Below are 12,415 nucleotides of genomic sequence, written 5' to 3' on the forward strand. Positions count from 1 at the left end.
GATTTCACATTCTATAGGGGTGCAAACTCCAGCGTTTTCTTTGACAGTATGGAAAACAGATGTTACACCATGCAAACACCATCCACGCTTTCAGCTGATGATACAAGAATCCAGGACACAATTGGCACCAAGCCAATTGGCACCGGCGTTCCAGATCCCGGGATGGCACCTGAGATGCGGTGGCGGGGTGGGGGGCCAGCTGGGAGGAGGCGCGCGGACAGGCGGTAGAAGCTTTACGGGGGGAAGTTTGCCTCTGTTTTTCGGGTCACGCCCGTACTGGACATGTGTTTCTAGCAGCTCTTTCAGGCTGCTCCGTTTCGCACCGCCAGTCTTGGGGCGGTTGCCGGCCCTCACGAGGTGGGGCTTTGCTATGCTGGACCCTCTGAGTTGCCAGTACGGGGAGGGGACTGTCTGGACACCACGGCTAGGGACAGGTCGCGGTCTCGATTGCGATGGGCAATCGGGACCGTCCGGTTGGGAGGGGAGCAGCCAGCTATAGCGAACCCACCAAGGCTCCCACAAACCGGTCGCAGCGCCACCGGTACCGGATCCCTCGGTAGGGGGTGGGGAAGAGTCCAAACTACCACTTAACAATATCCGATCACCCTCGGCACACGGAGCAACACAAACAAAGCACGTACACGTCTCCATTTCAATGAGAGGGCGCACATCCTCTCTTCCTATTTCATCAACACGGTCTTCAGTGTCGAGAAGCGGAGGGGCGTTCACTCAAAAAGCCCGCGCATTTGTTTTGCTGCAAAACTTCTTCCTCTATTTGGAGGTCAAGTTTACGCACATCCCATGCTAAGTTAAAGCAAACAGCCAGAAGGTAACACACCGTGAGACGCCAAGTTGCTGCAGAAATCTTACTCAACCCTCTAAATAATTCCTCCATCTCTGATACCCTGCTCGCTGCGCCAAAAATGTCACAGAGGCACCCTGAGGTAAGTTTAAAGGGACAACAGGGTCCAAAACAACTTTTATTAAACAGGTGAGAAACAGGGTTTTAGCACTCCGAAAGTGACTTAAATACAGGTTCAGATATCAGTTGAGGAAAATTATTAAGGGGCAGCAACTAATACAACAGGCGGTCCACAGAGTGCATGCACATGGCTTCACCCAAAACAATGCTGGAGCCGTCTCTGAGTCCCAGAGAAGTACACACTTGCCTAAACACGGTGTGGGATTATTTTTAAACAGATACATGTACTCGTAGTGAGTATGGGAAGTGTACACTCGCGATTCTGCGAGGGTAAATTTATAATACACTCGCAATCCTGTGAGGGTTAATTTACTTACACATGCAAATGCGCACGGAATATTACACGTGCTTATGTGGAAGCACGTGAGGAAAATACACTCGCGATTGTGCGAGGAAATTTATACACATGCTCATATTGAGCACGGAAAGTTACACATGTAAATGTGCACGGAAAGAAAATACACCCGTGATTCTGCGAGGATTAATTTTACACGTGCTCATATTGAGCACGGAAAGTTGCACATGCATATGGGCACGAAAAGTATAAATATACTCGCAATCCTGCGAGAAGTTTTACTCACACCTGTGGCAAGGCAAGCAGAGTCTCCATCCCGGGGGGGCTCTCAGCAGCAGCATCTCGCTCGTGCTCCGAGAGACCCGCGACAATGAGCAAAGTCTCGACGAGAATCCCGTTTTTATATTGGCTGATCAGATCTGACTGTAGGCATTCTAGAAGCTTCTCTGCACCCCCACACTGGCTGTGGGGTGCCCCTGAAACCTCCAAACATCCCCCACACTGGCTGCAGGCGCCCAGCAGCTCACTGGCGCCTCGGCACTCCCTTCTCCTAATGGCCCTGGCCAGGGTGCTCTGGGGCCAAACAAAAGAAGCTGTTAGCCTCAAGTAGCAGAGAGAGAGGGAGATGTGCCTACTCCTTCCATACTGAAGGAGGGAGGGGGAGAGAGGGGGTTTGCATTCTGCCATAGATGCCTGTTGTGCCCCTCAAGCACAACGAAACCCCAGGATTGTCTGACAGGCACAAGGCAGGCTTCCCAAACTACACCACAACGCAGACACAGGCTGGAGCTGCCCTGCCTGGCCCACGCTGGCATCGCACTGTAAAGGTCCCCGGGCCCTTTACCCGCCCAAACGGGACTGTTCCTGGATGGCCCTTTCCCTTATCAGAACTAAACCCCCGTCCCTGCGATTCCCAGCCCCTTCCCAGCCCTCATGCCTCCACTTAGCTTTCAGAGGGCCAAGGGACCGAACCCATCTTCAACAGAGGAAAACGCCACGTGCGCAAATGGCCGTCTTCCTGCATCGCTGGGTTCCTCTTCAATGTCTACAGGAACACGAGAAAACACACACTCGCTAAGCTGTGCCAGCACACGGCGTCGTGGGGTAAACACTGACCCCTTCCGCAACACCCACCTCCTCCTAAGTTGCACGGCGTTCCGTTCGGCGTGTCGTGCCGCGGGCACAATCACAAACCCTCACCGCTCGTGACGCCTAAGACGGTGAGAAGCAAAAGAACTGTAGCGCTTGGAACGAGTCCCCGGCCCCACGCTACTCCTCGCCCCTAGCCCGGCTCACCGCAAATGCTCCTCCCAGTCCAAAGGGCCCACAAAGAGCCTGCAAAGCGAGAAGGAAACGCTGAACTGAGTCACCGGGCAATACCGGGCTCCTCAACACCCACCGCCGCCTCACCTTCTCCGATGCCGGCCGGCTTGTGGCTTCACCCCTCCCAGCTCGTCTGCGGCACCTGCAAAAACAAAGGCACCTGCTGGGACTCCGCCCAAAAACACAGCCTGCCCGCAGAGGTCCCATCTCCCCCTCCCTTGCCTGGGCCGCTCGTCCACCTGGCCGCCCTTGCTTTTGACTGCCATGCTGTTGACCATGAAGACGTTCAGCTACCGCCTCTAAAACACAACCAAAGGACGCTCAGACCTGCACCAGCAACACGGGGCCTGAAACGAGCTGCCGCTTCAGCCCAGCACTCCGTGCTCACCTGGCCCGAGGAGCTGCGCTGCCGATACCCAACTTTCCTCTTTGCTTCACACCTATGAAATAGAGAAATGACCAAACTTAGCTAGAGCCACACGGCACAGCTTCCCTCTGGCACCACGCACCAACCTACCTGCTTATGGCGCTCAGCTCGCCTCCTCCATTGCTGTTTCATGCCAAGTTGTCCCTCTGCATCTGAAATCAAGGTATTCAACAAGTCACCCAGGAGCTCATCAACAGCTTGACCATTCCACAGGTCTGCTTACTATTCAGGAATCCCACCAGAAGGTCTAATTGAGTCCCAAAAACACTGGGGAACGGACTGTCCGCTCCCCTGCCCACAGCTACTCCATCCCAGATGACTGCACAACCTTTCCCAACACAGTTTAACATGTCCACAGATTAATCGTGGACTCCTAGAACTCAGTCCAACAGCTCCTGACTCTACACCTCCGGGCAGAGCAGCTCCAAGCCAAATGTGCACATGCTTAGACAGACGCTCCACACAATGTTATAGACACATGACAGCAACAGCACCAAAAATGCTCCACAACAAAAACGACTCCAAACCAGAGATGGCAATGATCAAAATAACCTGCAGGGAGGCATTGGTGAGGCGAGGAGCCTCTACTGCAACCCCAGAAAAAAAAAAAAGGAGCCTAACGTCACGGCCTCTTATGACACGGCAGCTCTGGCACAAACACAAAGAGACGGCGCAAATACGAGAAGCTGCTGCAAGACTTAAAACCTTCAAGATGCTGGGAAGAAGTGCCAGCCCCTTAGACTGGATGAGTAGAGAGCAGAGCTGCTGTTGCAGCCCAGAACTACACCATAAAACACAACTGACCGGAAACATTCAAGATGCAAGAACCATGCACCCTTTTGGCTGCCGATACAAGAAAACCAGCACCCGAGTGGCGCTACGCCGATCGGCACCGGCGTTCCAGACCCCGGGATGGCACTTGAAATTACTTTCATGCCCCTGGAGCACAAGGATACCCCAGGATCGTCTGACAGGCGCGAGGCGGGCTTCCCAAACTACACAACAACAAATGCGGGCTGGAGCTGCCCTGCCTGCTACACGCTGACATGGCACTGTAAATTTCCCTGACGCCATTTATCCACCCAAAGGGGACTGCTCCTGGACTGCCCTCTTCTGTCTCAGAACTTTAAACCCTCCCTGCAATTCCCAGCCCCTTCCCAGCCCTCGTGCCTCCACTTAACTTTTAGAGGGCCAAGGGACTGAATCCATCTTCAACAGAGGAAAACATGACGTGGGCTAATGGGGATCTTCCTGCACTTGTCACTTTCTCCATCATCACCTACAATATGGAAAGCAAGGACATGCCTACAATTAAGCACCCAAATAATATTTATCAGTAGTAGCCTACGAGTCATTGCTCACCTTGGCTGAGCTCCGGGAGGTACATTTAAATGATCTGCCAGGGGCCACTGCACGCTGCAAAAGTCCTGGAGACAAGACACTCTTCTAGGAGAAGAGATTACATTAACAACTATTAATACAGCAATACAAACCAAAAAACAACACTCCATCTTCATCATGGTCAGGAATTATTGGAAAATGCAAAGCACCTGGAACTGAATCAACAAATGAAACATAATGACAAACAACCTTTCTACTACAGCTGCTACTGAACCTTTGCTGTGCCCGAAGCTCTTAGCTCAAACGTGCACCTCTGCTTCTCCTAAGACGTCTGCCCACACAGCTTAAACAGCTCAAAGCTGCCAACTGCCGAAGGAGTAACAGAGAACCGGCACCAAAGCAGTCCCAGAGCAGAATGAACTCCCTACCCGGGGACTGGGGCTCAAATACCCTGGGCCCCGGCCACCCCTTCCCACAATCCCCTGGGAAAGGGGAGGGATCAATCACGCCAGGCCCCGCCCACCACCCTTATCAAATTACCTGGAATCTCATTTGAAGTGACAGCACCTGCACTTTATTACTGCTATACTTACAATGAGACTCAGTATGGATGTCAACTTAGATTTTCTAGGAAGTAGATAGAAAATCAGATACAATAACTATATTACTAATAAAATTGTCTATTGAAATTTCCTATAAAAGAGGTCAGAGCTCAGTGTCAAATGTCAGAGATCAGCACTTAAGGGTCTGAAGTCAAGAGTCATATGTCAAGGATCAAAAGTCAAGGGTCATAGCTCAAAGGTCACATGTAGATGGTCAGGGGGTCAGACTCAAAATGTAGTGGTCAAAGGTCTAGTGTCAAAGGTCCAAGGTCTAAGGTGGAAGGTCACAAGATCAAAGGTCACCCGAGGTCAAAAAAATCGGCTGAGGTCAAAAGGTCACTATAGGTCAAAAGGTCACCAGGGGTCAAAAGGTCACTATAGGTCAAAAGGTCACTTGAGGTCAAACGGTCACTTGAGGTCAAAGGTCACTTGACGTCAAAGGCCACCATAGGTCAGAAGGTCACTTGAGGTCAAAGGTCACCATAGGTCAAAAGGTCACCTGAGGTCAAAAGGTCACTATAGGTCAAAGGTCACCTGAGGTCAAAAGGTCACCCGAGGTTAAAAGGTCACTTGAGGTCAAAAGGTCACTTGAGGTCAAAAGGTCACCTGAGGTCAAAGGTCACTATAGGTCAAAAGGTCACCTGAGGTCAAAAGGTCACCATAAGTCAAAGGTCACTATAGGTCAAAGATCACCTGAGGTCAAAAGATCACTATAGGTCAAAAGGTCACCCGAGGTCAAAAGGTCACCATAGGTCAAAAGGTCACTATAGGTCAAAAGGTCACCATAGGTCAAAGGTCACCATAGGTCAAAAGGTCACTTGAGGTCAAAAGGTCACCATAGGTCAAAGGTCACTATAGGTCAAAAGGTCATCTGAGGTCAAAGGTCACCATAGGTCAAAAGGTCACCATAGGTCATAAGGTCACCTGAGGTCATAAGGTCACCTGAGGTCAAAAGGTCACCTGAGGTCAGAAGGTCACTATAGGTCAAAGGTTACCATAGGTCAAAAGGTCACCAGAGGTCAAAAGGTCACTATAGGTCAAAAGGTCACCATAGGTCAAAAGGTCACCATAGGTCAAAAGGTCATCTGAGGTCAAAGGTCACTATAGGTCAAAAGGTCACCATAGGTCAAAAGGTCACCATAGGTCAAAAGGTTACTATAGGTTAAAAGGTCACTATAGGTCAAAAGGTCACTTGAGGTAAAAAGGTCGCTATAGGTCAAAAGGTCACCATAGGTCAAAGGTCACTTGAGGTCAAAAGGTCACTATAGGTCAAAAGGTCACTATAGGTCAAAGGGTCATCATAGGTCAAAAGGTCACTATAGGTAAAAAGGTCACCAGGGGTCAAAAGGTCACTATAGGTCAAAGGTCACTTGAGTTCAAAAGGTCACCTGAGGTCAAAAGGTCACTATAGGTCAAAGGGTCACCTGAGGTCAAAAGGTCACCTGAGGTCAAAAGGTCATCATAGGTCAAAAGGTCATCATAGGTCAAAAGGTCACTATAGGTCAAAAGGTCGCCTGAGGTCAAAAGGTCACTATAGGTCAAAAGGTCACCTGAGGTCAAAAGGTCACTATAGGTCAAAGGGTCACCTGAGGTCAAAAGGTCATCTGAGGTCAAAAGGTCATCTGAGGTCAAAGGTCACCATAGGTCAAAAGGTCACTTGAGGTCAAAAGATCACTATAGGTCACTCGAGGTCAAAAGGTCACTTGAGGTCAAAAGGTCACCAGGGGTCAAAAGGTCACCGGGGTCAAAAGGTCACTATAGGTCAAAAGGTCAAAGGTCACCTGAGGTCAAAAGGTCATCATAGGTCAAAAGGTCACTATAGGTCAAAAGGTCACCAGGGGTCAAAAGGTCACTATAGGTCAAAAGGTCACTTGAGGTCAAAAGGCCACCTGAGGTCAAAAGGTCACCATAGGTCAAAAGGTCACTATAGGTCAAAAGGTTACCATAGGTCAAAGGTCACCATAGGTCAAAAGGTCACTATAGGTCAAAAGGTCATCTGAGGTCAAAAGGTCACCATAGGTCAAAAGGTCACCTGAGGTCAAAAGGTCACTATAGGTCAAAAGGTCACTATAGGTCAAAAGGTCACTATAGGTCAAAGGGTCATTATAGGTCAAAAGGTCACTTGAGGTCAAAAGGTCACCATAGGTCAAAAGGTCATCTGAGGTCAAAGGTCACTATAGGTCAAAAGGTCACCATAGGTCAAAAGGTTACTATAGGTTAAAAGGTCACTATAGGTCAAAAGGTCACTTGAGGTAAAAAGGTCACTATAGGTCAAAAGGTCACATGAGGTCAAAGGTCACCATAGGTCAAAAGGTCACTTGAGGTCAAAAGGTCACTCTAGGTCAAAAGGTCACTATAGGTCAAAGGGTCATCATAGGTCAAAAGGTCACTATAGGTCAAAAGGTCACAGGGGTCAAAAGGTCTCTATAGGTCAAAAGGTCACCTGAGGTCAAAAGGCCACCTGAGGTCAAAAGGTTACCATAGGTCAAAGGTCACCATAGGTCAAAGGTCACCATAGGTCAAAAGGTCACCATAGGTCAAAAGGTCATCTGAGGTCAAAGGTCACCATAGGTCAAAAGGTTACTATAGGTTAAAAGGTCACTATAGGTCAAAAGGTCACTTGAGGTAAAAAGGTCACTATAGGTCAAAAGGTCACTATAGGTCACTTGAGGTCAAAAGGTCACTTGAGGTCAAAAGGTCATCATAGGTCAAAAGGTCACTATAGGTCAAAAGGTCACCAGGGGTCAAAAGGTCACTATAGGTCAAAAGGTCACCTGAGGTCAAAAGGCCACCTGAGGTCAAAAGGTCACCATAGGTCAAAAGGTCACTATAGGTCAAAAGGTCACCTGAGGTCAAAAGGTTACCATAGGTCAAAGGTCACCATAGGTCAAAGGTCACTATAGGTCAAAAGGTCACTATAGGTCAAAAGGTCATCTGAGGTCAAAGGTCACAATAGGTCAAAAGGTCACTTGAGGTTAAAAGGTCACCATAGGTCAAAAGGTCACTATAGGTCAAAGGGTCACCTGAGGTCAAAAGGTCACCTGAGGTCAAAAGGTCACTATAGGTCAAAAGGTCACTATAGGACAAAAGGTCATTATAGGTCAAAGGGTCACCTGAGGTCAAAAGGTCACTATAGGTCAAAAGGTCAACATAGGTCAAAAGGTCACCATAGGTCAAAACGTCACTTGAGGTCAAAAGGTCACTTGAGGTCAAAAGGTCACTATAAGTCAAAATGTCACCTGAAGTCAAACGGTCACTATAGGTCAAACGGTCACTATAGGTCAAAAGGTCACCATAGGTCAAAAGGTCACTTGAGGTCAAAAGGTCACCGTAGGTCAAAATGTCACTATAGGTCACTATAGGTGAAAACCTCTGCAAGTCGTTTAGTTTTTCAGTTCTTCTCCATTTTTACCGCATCTTTGTATTTTTTTCACCAGATGTCAGTTTCTGGATCTTGCTTTCTTATATGTTGGATGGAATGAGGGGATTCCTCTACATTTGCTCTACTGTTCTATTTTCAAATTTAAACTAAGTTAAATTCTTTAGATTTTTAAATTTAACTTGGATTTTTATTCTTTAGTAAAGGGCTGACAGAATGACTTTGATTAGAGTTCATTGATACTTTTGTTTTTCTTTGATCCATTTGTAAAGTTCTTATTAATCTCCACAAGTGTTTACCAAACAAGTATACCAGTTGCATTCCTTCTTTTGGTCCCCTCCACTTAAAAAGGGGATCGGTTTCTATAGGCTACAGAATTTAATCCCTGAAGATGTAGAACTCCCACAGAGACTTTTTATTCCATTAATCTGCCTCTAGCTTTTTTTTTAATTGATGTATTTATTTCAGACAACAGAAGGATTCAAAACCATACCGTTTGCCTATACTGTTAATGCTATGCATCATTAAATCCGTTACTTTCCAGAAGCTACATTGCTTAGGCTTTCAATGCCTTTTAGGTGATGGATTATTTTATACATTTGAAGGGAGTGCAGCAAACATCTGAACTGTCTAAATACTCTGAAAGAATGCTCAGCTATTTCAAAGCCTATAAGCTTTTTCAGAGGGTAGCCTTTCCTCTGAAAGAGATGCCAGGATCACAAAGGTGTAAGTTGCCATGCAAGATGCCCCAGGAATGACCATTATTAGCGAAAGTTTTTCAGGCTTGCAATTCAAAGACTGATCACAAGCAGTAGTCACTGTTTTAATATTCATAGGGTACTGACGGACATTTTTTGATCTGTTCTGCATCAGAATAATTCATAAATTAAAATCAAAGACCTAAATGGTGGTCTAGCTGTCCATCACACCCTTCACTAAACGATTATTTGGCTACTTGGTGGAAAGCCTCAAGGAACACGCATTTGATTTCTTACACTGACCCGCACGCTGCAGGTATTTGTTTGCTTGGGTTGTCCATGTGAGAAGGGTAGTAAACTCAGGCAGACAGGTGGGCCAAGTAGCAAGAAAAAGGAGTATTTTAATGCTTTGCTCTAGCAGAGTGAAAGCCCTAATACCTCCCACCTCTATCATCAGCAGGATCTTATCAATAAATCACTAGCGTAGATGACAGACAAAACTACTTTGAGCAAGACTAGGTGGGAGGATGTTAAAAAGTACTTGGAAGCATGATCATGAAACACTTCATTAGTCTCAGCCTAGCTATAGGTTGTGTGGCAAGTGCACAAAAGGCACTTAGAGCCCCCAAGCCAGGACATGGTTATGAATGTGGCTGCAAGCCAGATTTTTGAGAGGGAAAAGGAGTTGAAAACAGCATCATTTGAGAATATATATGTTACATTGTTGGTGTTGGGCTTTTGTTTGGGTTTTTTGAATAACATGGACTTATGAAAGTGCAAACTGTTTGGGTTTAAGGACGCTAATTGCTTGAGCATCTCAGTTGTTACATAAACAACATTTACTATGCCATTCTCTGTAGCACCTATTTATACAGGTCATTTTTCTGTTATTCATTACCTGTTGTTTTGGATTGTATAGAGTGAAAATTTGACGCTGAGATGATTCATTTATCTTTCCCACAGAAATCTTAAATGGCATGTCCCTCTTCATCTGAATATGAACAAATTGAGTTCCTGAGTTTCAGCCAGATTTGTTGACAAGTCTGAAAATTAATAAAATATCAAGGAGGTGACCAGTGACTGTATCTAAAATATTTTCCAGTAGTTCTGTGGGAAAGTTCGTTGGAAGTTTTAAATGGTTTCTGCAGGATTTTTTAACCTTTGGAAGATTCTTACCAGGCCGAGCGGTGCCGTCTGACATGCACATCCTTGCTACACAGCAGCCTTTGCTAATAAGTATTTTGTGCCATTTAACTTCTGGAAAGTTTACATAATGCGGCACAGATATAAGGGATGTGCTCCTTGAAATAGTTACAGAAGAGAGGGTAGGATTTTGGAGTCGTGGTTTTGCATTGGCAGTCATTCAATTCCTACAGCTCTTTTCCTGTTTGGAATAAAAATACTTACTATAAAGATGTGTGAAGTGAACATTGTAAAGGTCTTGAGAAACTTAGATAATAGATACATGTAGTTGCAGATGGTTTTATACAAGAAAACAGGTCAGTTTCCAATAATATCTAATGAGAGTTTTAGTCTCGTAATTGCTTGTGCAGTGGCACGGTTCATTACAGAAATCCAGTTTGAATTGATTGGAAGTTTTCATTTCAGTGGAACTTCGCTTTTATTCATCTTACTTCTCTTGCCAATACAACGGTACGACAAAGTAACAGTCAAAAATGTATAATATTCTTGCATCTTTTAATGGCAGTGCTCTATCCACAGAAGTGCCTCTTAGAAAACTTAGTAATAATTACCAAAATAAAATTATAATTTATGTTAATAATAGTGCCTGTCTTAAACCCCTTGAAACAAGCATTTTTTTCCCCAAGTTTAAATTATCAAAGTAATCTGGCATGTCTCCAAAGTTTGTAAGGTTCTTAAAAGCTGTGTTAGAGAACCAACTTGTTAAAAATCCATATCACATATTCTTCTTAGGAACGGTAGGAGAAACCATGACCTCTCCCTGCACAGTCATGTGATATCTTATTTATCTTGAATAAATCATTGAACATGAACATAAACAGGCATTTGTGATAGCTTCAGGTCATCATCCAAAAAACCAGATACACGTATAGGGCTGTTTCTAGAGAAGATCTCACTGTTTGCAGTAAAAAGAAATACATTGCCTACCACCCAGTCTTGGTAGGTTTCCTAAACATAAGGATATGGTTTAGAATCAGTCTTTTTACATCATTTTTCTAAGAAAAAAACCCAAACCAAATATTTTTCAGCTATGGTGTACGCTTTTCCACATCACTGACTTCTAGGTAGGCAGTGTTAGTAATCTAAAGTACACATGTAGCATCATTACAAGACAAACTATATATGGGTACGCAGTGTCAGTATAAATACCCTGTACGTATGTATACATGTATAGCCCAAAATTTCCCTATGCGCTGCAGCTGAACAGTTGCTTATGAAAACATAGGGTGTGTCTGTATTATTTCCACAGTTGTCTTATTTTTGTAATTGTAGCATTCCAGAAAATATTGGCAAAATGTTATCTGGGTTTTTTTTTAGGTTAACATAGTTTGCTGACCCAAAAGAGGCATTTGTCCAAGCAGGATATATTTTGGATCCATTATATGAAGGCAGTTGTTTGCCATGAGGCTTGCCATCCCTTGATCTCTTCAGTAGTAGTATTTTTTATTGTGTTGAGAATTGGTGGACAGCAGTGATGTACCATTCCAGTCAGGCTAAACCTCAATAAGACACAACTGCCTGAAGTTCTGAGTGCCATTTCTTAAGAAATGTTGACTTTGTGATATTTAAAGAGTTGAGATATAAATATTCAAACTCTTACATGCATTACAAGACATTTTCTTCCAAAGATGTACCCCAGGGTTTGTTATTTGTGGTTGGGTTTGGTTTGGTTTGTTTTTTTTAACCTAGATAGCTTACCTATTTTAAAATGGACAGTATTGTTTGGATACCCTTTAAGGAAAAGTCTTAATGAAGACATGTAGTTAATCTTAAAACTCTCTGAAGAGCTCAATAAAAATTTATGTAAGGTTTCTGGTTTTCATTTTAAAGATATGTTTACCAGTTTATATGGGTGGAAATGTGTCTGACTTATCAGTACATTATGTTTTAACTGAGAACACATGAATACAACGAGGATTTCAATTCTCCTTAAGATGTACCTGATAATTCCATCTCTGATGAATTTTCCTACTATAACCTGAATGCTGAGGGTTGCATAAATGAAAGATGTGTGCAATCTATGTGAAAACCAAACAAACGCATCTGATAACTAGCGGGGGAAGGAATGACACTGGATGTCATGAAATCAGCAGAGGCCATGACTAGAAGTTTGTCCTTCCAGGGGAGCACTGGCATATAGCAATTATGTGTCCTGTATAAAACCT

Source organism: Streptopelia decaocto (assembly GCF_964273445.1).
Source record: "Streptopelia decaocto genome assembly, chromosome: 4".
NCBI lineage: Eukaryota > Metazoa > Chordata > Aves > Columbiformes > Columbidae > Streptopelia > Streptopelia decaocto.